General features: G+C 42.3%; 1 protein-coding gene across 1 annotated transcript in view; it reads left to right on the top strand.

The window, feature by feature from the left end:
* The window catches only part of nectin1b (nectin cell adhesion molecule 1b), a 648475-nt gene that overhangs the window by 516619 nt on the left and 119734 nt on the right, over window positions 1-12122 (top strand). The window lies entirely within an intron of this gene.

Genomic DNA, 12122 nt, shown 5'->3' with positions numbered 1-12122 from the left:
CAATAGCTGGGGTACCCTGACTGCTAAAAGCCCAGTGACCTTTAGTCTTGAGCCCTATATATATATATATATATATATATATATATATATATATATATATATATATATATTAGTGGTTATCATTATTTAAGGAAAATAAAAATACTAAATCAAAATAAATACATTTGTTAAGCCACACAGCTCAAAAGGATGTTTTCCAGTAAAATGCAATGACTTCCTGGTAAATATACAGTATATTCATGAGCAAAATTTGCATTTATAAAACTTACATAACTCACAAATTTCTCAGAATAAAATACTGTCACTCCAGTGTGCAGCCTGTACGCTTTGACACTTCAACTGACACAAACTCACACACCTAGACATCAACATGTGTTCTTTTCTCCCCTGTGGACCATGAAAAGCATTTTAAAATAGTCATTTTATGTAAACAGCCAGAATGCAACAATATAAGTTGATTCTGTACATCAGTGCACTTTATCACGACTTATGCTGATTAGCTACCCACTATATCACTTGCTCATGCTATGTCACTTCCTGATTTCTAAAACAATGGGGGGGGACTTGCATGTGTTAATCACGTGAAAAAAATTAGTGACGTTAAAAGGAATTTGCATTAATGCGCTATTCTCACATTAACTTTGACAGCCCTAAATACATACAGTACATACATATATACTAACCAAATTTCCAGAAAGGTTGGGATATTTTCCAAAATGCAATAAAACCAAAAATCTATGATTTGTTAATTCACATGAGCCTTTATTTAACTAACAAAAGTACAAAGAAAAAATTTTCAAAAGTTTGAATGACCAACTTAATTGAATTTTGTAAATATAAATGAGGTTCAAAATTGATGCCTGCAATACATTCAAAAAAAGTTGGGACAGAAGCAAAATAAGACTGAAAAGTTCATAGGATATTCAAGTAACACCATTTTGGAAGATTCCACAATAAGCAATATAATTAGTAACATAATTGGGTATAAAAGGAGCATGCACCAAAGGCTGAGTCTTTGCAAGCAAGGATGGGTCGTGGCTCACTCCTTCGTGCCAAAATTTGTAAGAGAATTGTTAGTCAATTCAAAAAGAACTTTTTTCAATGCAAGATTTAAGGTCTTTCAAATTTCATCTCATTCATTATCTCTAGCCGCTTTATCCTGCTCTACAGGGTCGCAGGCAAGCTGGAGCCTATCCCAGCTGACTACGGGCGAGAGGCAGGGTACACCCTGGACAAGTCACCAGGTCATCACAGGGCTGACACATAGACAACCATTCACACTCACATTCATACCTACGGTCAATTTAGAGTCACCAGTTAACCTAACTGCATGTCTTTGGACTGTGGGGGAAACCGGAGCACCCGGAGGAAACCCACGGGGACACGAGGAGAACATGCAAACTCCGCACAGAAAGGCCCTCGTCGGCCATGGGGCTCGAACCCGGACCTTCTTGCTGTGAGGCAACAGCGCTAACCACTACACCACCGTGCCGCCCTCTTTCAAATCTGTAGTATATAATATTGTGAAAAGATTCAGGGAAATCAGAGACATCAAAGTGCATAAAGGACAAGGTTGGAAACCACTGTTGAATGTGTGTGACGTTCAAGCCCTCAGGCGGCACTGCTTGAGAAACTGTCATGCTAATGTGACAAATATAATCACATGGGCTCGGGAGTACTTTGGAAAACTATTGTCACTTAATAGTCTGCCACTGCATTCCGAAATGCAACCAAAAACTGTATTATGCCTATGCCTACCTATCCGTTTTGAGTCAGTTGACACGTCAGACGTGTATGACTAGCAGTCTTCAGCAGAGCTCTCCATTCAGCATGGTCTTGAGTTGCCTCCTCTGCGAGATTCCATAGCTTCAAGTCAGCATGGACAGATTCTTTCCAGCTTTTTTGAGGTTGGCCATGGTTGTTCGCTCCTTCAAATTCCAAGGTAGTACATCTGTTGATCCAAGAATTACTGCGTTCGATGTGTCCAAACCAATGGAGACAATTGCATCTGAGGACAGTGTCAAGGCGATGGAGGTTCAGCATCCGCAGAAGAGAAGACATGCTAATTCGTGTTCCTCTTTTGACATTGCACATCCATAAAAGCATGGCTCTTTCATTATGCTCAAGCTGTTTTTGGTCATCTCTTCAGAGTGCCTAACATTCAAAACTGTATAACATGGTGTGACACACACAACTGCTGTATAGTTGACCACAGGTATGAAGTGAGATAGCTTTACAGGTTAACAATGGCAGCAGCTTTCTAAACCTTCCCCAAGCAGAACGAGTTCTGATAATCATTGCCAGTTCACAACCACCTCCTGGGCAGATACCATCACCAAGGTATACGAAGCTATCAACGACCTCTAGTTTGCTACCTGCCAACATTACCTCACTGCATGGTCTTGCATCAATCGGCCGAGCTCCTCCGAGACAATGGTGACACTTGTAATCTGGATTTTCAACTAACCTCCCCTGCATACCAGAACATCTTTTGTGTACCCACATTTTGCAACCACTACAGAAAATTGAATTCTGGCCAACCCCTTTTCTGCACACACCACAAGAGTATTTTCCAGAGATTCTCAGTGTGTATAGGTCATTACCAGAAATCGTGACTTTGGTCTTCCCCATGTTGACTTTCAGGCCCTTTTCCTCAAGACCAACCTTCCAGCGGTTCAGCTTCTCAAGTTGTTCATCCAAGGATTCTGCGATTATGACCAGGTCATCCGCATAAAGCATCTCCCAAGGACAACCAACCCAAAACTCTCTTGATAAGGCCTCTAACACAATTATAAACAACAGGGGGCTCAAAACAGATCCTTGATGGACCCCAACTTTCACCTCAAACTCTTCACTGAACGAGTTGTTGACCCGCACCCGACTCTTTGCACCACTATACATGGCTTGTACCAGTTTGACAATCCATTCAGGCACCCCAACCACCCGCATCGCCCACCACAGCACTCTTCAGGGAACCCTATCAAATGCCTTTTCAGGGTCTACAAATGCTAAGTACAAATGTTTGCTTTTGTATTATGCAAGCAGGAAGCCATTCATCAAATCTATGCAGAAATGGCACAGATTTCTGTGTCCTGAACTCATCTTTGATGGACGGAAAGACAGTGAAAACATATGCTGTGGTCAGATGAGTCCACATTTCAGCTTGTTTTTGGGAAAACCGGATGTCAAGTTCTTAGTGCCAAAGGTGAACATGACCATTCAGTTTCTTATCAGAGAAAGATGCAAAAGCCAACATATGTAATGGCATGGGGGTGCATCACTGCCCATGGCGCGTGTGTGTGTGAAGGTAACATAGTTGTGGAGGTATATATTGGGATTTTAGAGAGACATATTCATCAAGGCAATGTATCTTTTCGGGAAGTCCATGCTTATTTCAGCAGGACAATGGCAGACCTCATTCTGCATCGGCTACAACAGCATGACTTTGTAAACATAGAGAGAGAGAGAGAGAGAGAGAGAGAGAGAGAGTGAGTGTGTGTGTGTGTGTGTGTGTGTGTGTGTGTGTGTGTGTGTGTGTGTGTGTGTGTGTGTGTGTTTGACTGGCCAGTCCAGATCTGTCTCTAATTGAGAATGTGTGGTGCATCATGAAAAGGAGAATCAGACAACGGCAACCACAGACTGTTGAGCAGCTGAAGTCTTGTCTTAAGCAAGAATAGACAAAAATTCCAATTGCAAAACTGCAACAATAAGTATCCTCAGATCCCATACGATTAAGAAGTAAAAGGAAAGGTGATAATACTATGGTAATAATGCCTCTGTCAAAACTTTGAGTGTGTTGCAGGCATCAAATTCAAACTTTGTTTATATTTACAAAATACAATTAACTTGGTCAGTAAAATGATTGAAATGGTTTTCTTTGTACTTTTGTCGAATTAACACATCATATATTTTTGTTTTTATTGCATTTTGGAAAATATCCCAACTTTTCTGTAAATGGGGTTAGTGTGTGTGTGTGCACGTGCCTATGCATGTGCATGTGTATTTAAGCTGAAAAAGCCAAAATAAAAGTGTTTTGGAATCCACCTGCCTGTCACAGGGCTTCAGTATTCTGCCCCAGTGCAGGGACTGTTACACTGGTGCTGAAACCAGGGATCAACAACTGTGTCACTTTTTTGCCAGTCTGAATGTCCTGCATTACTTGATACAGTCTGTCCTTAAGTATCAGAAAGTACAAGAAGGAAAGTGCAGTGGTAGGGCTGGAGGGTTTCACCATTGACTACTCTCACTTGGTCAAAAGCATGTCGCAAAGTCTCATCCCACCCTGGGAAAACCCAGAGAGAGAGAGAGAGAGAGAGAGAGAGGAGGGCCAGGGCACTCCCCAATGTCCATGTCACTATGACACGGAACTGATGTAGATGGCTCTGGGACAGCCTCCCCAGTCAATGTTATGCTAGGATCCCCCATGATGTGTTACTGCAGGACTCACCCACCACCACTCGTTCCATTAAATCCTTAAACCCCAACCAATCTGTTCCCAGAAATAGTGGGTGGGTGAGGCACGGACTAACCACCTCCTCTACACTATGCTTTTTCCCTGAAATTGGATCTGGACAGTCACCAGTGGGTACTCGTGAATAGCCCCATGCACACACAAAACCTTCACCAAACGTGTTGTACTCAATGCCTCACCTTGCACCAAGTTTTGGCGGATGGAGGTCTGATTACAGCCTGAATCAGTGGCGGCTGGTAGTCTTTCAAACAGGGGATGCTGGTCGGTTACAATATTTCCAGATTTTAAAAGAAAAAAGACATCAATTTTGCCCATACTCTTGCCTCTGATCTGGCTGATTGTTGGCAGGGTCACAAACTGTGAAATAACAGGTTCTTTTGGCCCATTAGCCTACTGTCCAATATACATGATGGTGGTGTTGGGGGGTATATTTTAACATTTTATATTTTAAAATTGTGGCATGTTGTTTAAAAATTGATCATTATTGAAAGCAGCTCTTTGTCAGGAACCTCAGCAGTAACAGCAGAGTGTTCTGGAATAGGCACAAGCACTGACCTTGGGGAGCCAAACATAGAGCTGGGTGCCACACATTTCATTCAATGACACTTTCCCTATATTTTACTTATTTTGACTGAGAAATGTTTTATTGACAATTTTGATAACCCTTTACTTTTAATCCAGGTCTGTAGTGTGAAATGTTCTTGGCTGTGTTTGTTTAAAAATGTTTTCCAAATTGTAGCTGTGTTTAATTCATATCCAGAAAAATATATATTCCAATATAATATACTCAGCATAAACATTTTAAATAGATTCTATATTTTTGGTCCATCCATGACATATTACCAATGTAGCCTATTTACTGTTGTTGATGTGGGTCACTTGCTGTTAACCAATTCACTTTCTCGTACCAGGAGAGCTGAAAGGAACGAGTATTATTCCCTACCTTTTTCACCAAGTCAATTTGAGGCGTTGGTCTACCCTGCTCTTTAATTTGAATTTTTTCCTCAAAAGGAAGACTGGCAAATGGCTTTGCCAAAATTAAATCAGCAATGCTTGGCATCCGTGTGCAGCTTTCTTGCTAGCTGATTAGCCCCCTCAAGTTCAAGTTCAGTCACTCAAATAAATGAAATTTCTGGAACTAAGATAGCAAACTTGACAACACTATATTTACACTTTATTTACAATGAAAATATATACAACCCCGATTCCAAAAAAGTTGGGACAAAGTATAAATTGTAAATAAAAATGGAATGCAATAATTTACAAATCTCAAAAACTGATATTGTATTCACAATAGAACATAGACAACATATCAAATGTCGAAAGTGAGACATTTTGAAATTTCATGCCAAATACTGGCTCATTTGAAATTTCATGACAGCAACATATCTCAAAAAAGTTGGGACAGGGGCAATAAGAGGCTGGAAAAGTTAAAGGTACAAAAAAGGAACAGCTGGAGGACCAAATTGCAACTCATTAGGTCAATTGGCAATAGGTCATTAACATGACTGGGTATAAAAAGAGCATCTTGGAGTGGCAGCGGCTCTCAGAAGTAAAGATGGGAAGAGGCTCACCAATCCCCCTAATTTTGCGCCGACAAATAGTGGAGCAATATCAGAAAGGAGTTCGACAGTGTAAAATTGCAAAGAGTTAGAACATATCATCATCTACAGTGCATAATATCATCAAAAGATTCAGAGAATCTGGAAGAATCTCTGTGCGTAAGGGTCAAGGCCGGAAAACCATACTGGGTGCTCGTGATCTTCGGGCCCTTAGATGGCACTGCATCACATACAGGCATGCTTCTGTATTGGAAATCACAAAATGGGCTCAGGAATATTTCCAGAGAATATTATCTGTGAACACAATTCACTGTGCCATCCGCCGTTGCCAGCTAAAACTCTATAGTTCAAAGAAGAAGCCGTATCTAAACACGATCCAGAAGCACAGAGGTCTTTTCTGGGCCAAGGCTCATTTAAAATGGACTGTGGCAAAGTGGAAAACTGTTCTGTGGTCAGACAAATCAAAATTTGAAGTTCTTTATGGAAATCAGGGACGCCATGTCATTCGGACTAAAGAGGAGAAGGACGACCCGAGTTGTTATCAGCGCTCAGTTCAGAAGCCTGCATCTCTGATGGTATGGGGTTGCATTAGTGCGTGTGGCATGGGCAGCTTACACATCTGGAAAGACACCATCAATGCTGAAAGGTATATCCAGGTTCTAGAGCAACATATGCTCCCATCCAGGCGACGTCTCTTTCAGGGAAGACCTTGCATTTTCCAACATGACAATGCCAAACCACATACTGCATCAATTACAGCATCATGGCTGCATAGAAGAAGGGTCCAGGTACTGAACTGGCCAGCCTGCAGTCCAGATCTTTCACCCATAGAAAACATTTGGCGCATCATAAAATGGAAGATACGACAAAAAAGACCTAAGACAGTTGAGCAACTAGAATCCTACATTAGACAAGAATGGGTTAACATTCCTATCCCTAAACTTGAGCAACTTGTCTCCTCAGTCCCCAGACATTTACAGACTGTTGTAAAGAGAAAAGGGGATGTCTCACAGTGGTAAACATGGCCTTGTCCCAACTTTTTTGAGATGTGTTGTTGTCATGAAATTTAAAATCACCTAATTTTTCTCTTTAAATGATATATTGTCTCAGTTTAAACATTTGATATGCCATCTATGTTCTATTCTGAATAAAATATGGAATTTTGAAACTTCCACATCATTGCATTCCGTTTTTATTTATAATTTGTACTTTGTCCCAACTTTTTTGGAATCGGGGTTGTACAAACTAAAAAAGCTGGTAGAAACCGTATGTAATGAATGAAATCGAAATGTAAGCTGATCTCTTACAATACACCACACCACTTGCGAATCCGCATGGGACTGAACTGCAATTCACCGCTGCCTGTCTATATTTGAAACGAGCTGTCAATCAAAGAAAATATCCGTCCTCTTTCACCAATCACCAGTCTCCTCGCGGAAAGCTTTGCCATGTCCCTCCCACTGTGAGGCTCGGAGTCCGTGGGTGGGCATTTTCACAGTATTTGTCCAATAACCGTCTTGCATTTTGATATTGAAAAGCGCATAGCTCCCAAATGCCATTGAAGTCCACTGAGGCTGGGAGTCCGTGAGACTCCATGGGCGGGCGTTTTCACAGTATTTGTCCAATAATCGTCTTGCATTTTGATATTGAAAGTGCATAGCTCCCAAATGCCATTGAAGTCCACTGAGGCTGGGCTGCATCGCATTGTCACGAGGGGGAAAAACTCACGCACACATTAGGCGAACTGGGGAAAGTTATAACGGAATGATTTCGCACTGTAGTGGGTTGAGCACATATATTTCTATGATTCTGGATCTGAAATAGCAATGTTATAAGGTTGGCTATAACATAAGCCTAGCGCAATTCATCCTACATGATGTTCGTCATTTTTAGAGGAGGCTGAGCCTCCCTTGTTGTCTTAGAGCAATCACCTCATCTCGTCTTCTTCCGCTTTATCCGGGACCGGGTCGCGGAGGCAGCAGTCTAAGCAGGGAAGCCCAAACTTCCCTTTCCCCAGACACCTCGGCCAGCTCCTCAGGAAGAACACCGAGGCGTTCCCAGGCCAGCCGAGAGACATAGTCCCTCCAGCGTGTCCTGGGTCTTCCCCGGGGCCTCCTCCCGGGGGGACATGCCTGGAACACCTCCCCAGGGAGGCGTCCAGGAGGCATCCGAAAAAGATGCCTGAGCCACCTCAGCTGATACCTCTCAATGTGGAGGAGCAGCAGCTCTACTCCGAGCTCCTCCTGAGTGACTGTGCTTCTCACTCTATCTCTAAGGGAGCGCCCAGCCACCCTGCGAAGGAAACTCATTTCGGCCGCTTGTATCCGCGATCTTGTTCTTTCGGTCATTACCCAAAGCTCATGACCATAGAGCAATCGCCCGTGGCCTGAATCCACCAATGCATGGTATGTACTCCCTTGGATTAATATTGCCAGCAGCACTTGCCGTGCGGGAAGCGCCTATCCATTTACTTAGTAAATTGCAAATTTTCGATCGCCATGTGCCAACATAAAAAGTACATTCAGCTTCACAAGAGTTGGGTATTTTACAACCCCAATTCCAAAAAAGTTGGGACAAAGTACAAATTGTAAATAAAAATGGAATGCAATGATGTGGAAGTTTCAAAATTCCATATTTTATTCAGAATAGAACATAGATGACATATCAAATGTTTAAACTGAGAAAATGTACCATTTAAAGAGAAAAATTAGGTGATTTTTAAATTTCATGACAGCACCACATCTCAAAAAAGTTGGGACAAGGCCATGTTTACCACTGTGAGACATCCCCTTTTCTCTTTACAACAGTCTGTAAACGTCTGGGGACTGAGGAGACAAGTTGCTCAAGTTTAGGGATAGGAATGTTAACCCATTCTTGTCTAATGTAGGATTCTAGTTGCTCAACTGTCTTAGGTCTTTTTTGTCGTATCTACCATTTTATAATGCACCAAATGTTTTCTATGGGTGAAAGATCTGGACTGCAAGCTGGCCAGTTCAGTACCCGGACCCTTCTTCTACGTAGCCATGATGCTGTAATTGATGCAGTATGTAGTTTGGCATTGTCATGTTGGAAAATGCAAGGTCTTCCCTGAAAGTGACGTTGTCTGGATGGGAGCATATGTTGCTCTAGAACATTGATATACCTTTCAGGATTGATGGTGTCTTTCCAGATGTGTAAGCTGCCCATGCCACATGCACTAATGCAACCCCATACCATCAGAGATTCAGGCTTCTGAACTGAGCACTGATAACAACTTGGGTCGTCCTTCTCCTCTTTAGTCCAAATGACACGGAGTCCCTGATTTCCATAAAAAACTTCAAATTTTGATTCATCTGACCACAGAACAGTTTTCCACTTTGCCACAGTCCATTTTAAATGAGCCTTGGCCCAGAGAAGACGTCTGCGCTTCTGGATCATGTTTAGATACGGCTTCTTTTTTGAACTATAGAGTTTTAGCTGGCAACGGCGGATGGCACGATGAATTGTGTTCACAGATAATGTTCTCTGGAAATATTCCTGAGCCCATTTTGTGATTTCCAATACAGAAGCATGCCTGTATGTGATGCAGTGCCATCTAAGGGCCCGAAGATCACGGGCACCCAGTATGGTTTTCCGGCCTTGACCCTTACGCACAGAGATTCTTCCAGATTCTCTGAATCTTTTGATGATATTATGCACTGTAGATGATGATATGTTCAAACTCTTTGCAATTGTACACTGTCAAACTCCTTTCTGATATTGCGCCACTATCTGTCAGTGCAGAATTAGCGGGATTGGAGATCCTTTTCCCATCTTTACTTCTGAGAGCCGCTGCCACTCCAAGATGCTCTTTTTATACCCAGTCATGTGAATGACCTATTGCCAATTGACCTAATGAGTTGCAATTTGGTCCTCCAGCTGTTCCTTTTTTGTACCTTTAACTTTTTCAGCCTCTTATTGCCCCGTCCCAACTTTTTTGAGATGTGTTGCTGTCATGAAATTTCAAATGAGCCAATATTTGGCATGAAATTTCAAAATGTCTCACTTTCGACATTTGATATGTTGTCTATGTTCTATTGTGAATACAATATCAGTTTTTGAGATTTGTAAATTATTGCATTCCATTTTTATTTACAATTTGTACTTTTGTCCCAACTTTTTTGGAATTGGGGTTGTATAGGAAAAACCTGAATTTTCAGAATATGCACTCAGATTTGCACGATACTGATTACTTTTGACACAGTGATCTTTTTTTCTGAGTGTTGACAGCGAAATCGCTGGGTATGGCCATGTTGGATTTTGATCAAAAGCCAATAATGTGTAACCCCTGTGATGTTAGACTCTAGCTCGCTTTCTATTGGCCGACACTGGCTGAAATTGATACCAGAGGTGGGGAACAATCATGACCCCTGGTGGGCCTTTTTGCGGTAATTTTGGTCAAACTAAAAGCCAGCCAGAGACAACGGAATTTCTAGGTCATGGTCAATAGATGTGTATCCTTCTATGGAAAACAACAAAAATATTGGATTCTGGAGTATAGAGAGAAAAAAGAGAATGTTCATGGATGTTAATCATATTGTTTTGAAGAAGTCACATTTGATTAGAAACATGGAATACATAGTGCTTTTGAGCACCACCCTCTGAAAAGTAACGTGTGGAACTGTGCTGCCACCTTTTGCCTTGTTGTGCCATCACATGCAATAAGGAGTGTTTGTATGCCAATTAGGTGAGTTGTAGAGAAGAGAATACATTCAGAGAGAACTGATTTAATACTTTAATACTTTAAAAGGAATCTATGTAGATTGTTATTATTTTTAATGATCTTTAGTTGGGTTTGAATGATTCAGTACAATGGCCAGCAAAGTACCTACAATCAACAGTTCTGGTCATGCCATTGCTCAGTTGCTGAAATTGATTTGAGTAGTTTATGCCATCCCACTATACAAACAATGCAATTAAATTTCAAAATATATACAAAAATAATGGAGCAAAAGGTTATTTTTAAACTCTGCGCAATTGATAGATGTTTTGGGGACAAGAATTGCTCCTGAAGATGCTTTACTTTACTTTCTCAAGATGGATGTATATTGCTGGAAGCAGCCAAATAAGGCTGATGGAAAAAAAATTAAATTAAAAAAATGTAAAATTTCAAACAGCTGTAACTTCTGTTCTATTTAAACTAGGGGGAAAATAAAACCAGTTTTGAATTCAGAACTTCATATCATTTATTTTGATATGCTATACTCCTTGATCACAACTAGATATAAAACTGGCCTGTCATTGCTACTTGGACACTCACTGGTATGTGGTACCGTACACTCCACCTCGATTGGAGGTGGTCTCTGGAGTGTCAGGGACCCGGAACACTACCCCCACTTCCATCATGTGGCACTAGTCCTGGAAGTGCCCAGGCTTCCTGCAGTGCCAGCACACCAGCCTGGGCCTCACCTCTGCACCTGTGGCACAGGGATCACTCACCTGCCAGGGAGAAGACACAGACACACAAGTGGGGGGGGGGACCATAGGCTTGGTGAGCTGGCTGGGGGGGTCAGCCCCTGCTTTGGTGGTACAGGGAGAGAGAGGGGCAAGAAGAAGAAGAGAAAGAGAAGAGGCAAGATGCCCACCTGCCACCAGAACCACCAGATGGTCTTCTGCCAGGGTGATGACATGATCCAGTGACCCTGGGTGGTGGCACTGGACCTACTCCGCTGTTCCTCCTGGCAGACGAGTGATGAATTGTTCCAGTGCCACTGCATTGATGATCCTCTCAGCATCACAATCTTCTGCCCTCAGCCACCGCTGGCAGGCATCCTGGAGCTGCTGGCTGAACGTGAAGAGCTGGCCAATCTCCTCCAGAGTCAGTGTGCAGAAGTGCTGTCAATGTTGCTTGGGGGTGCAGCTGATGTGCTGCAGTATGGCTTGCTTCAAGGCAGGATACTTCTGCCTGTTGTCTGGGAGTAGTTGTTGCACAATGAGCTGTGCTTCCCCAGTCAGGAGTGGCAGTAGGTGTGCCACTCGTTGTTCCACTGGCCACCCCCACGCCTCTGCAGCTTGCTTGAAGAGAGCAAGGAAGGAATCTGGGTCATCATGGGGTCCCATCTTTGTCAGTG

The sequence above is a fragment of the Neoarius graeffei genome, chromosome 6 (assembly GCF_027579695.1).
Source record: "Neoarius graeffei isolate fNeoGra1 chromosome 6, fNeoGra1.pri, whole genome shotgun sequence".
Lineage (NCBI taxonomy): Eukaryota > Metazoa > Chordata > Actinopteri > Siluriformes > Ariidae > Neoarius > Neoarius graeffei.
Note: the sequence above shows the minus strand (reverse complement) of the source record. Positions and strands in the feature narration are given on the sequence as shown.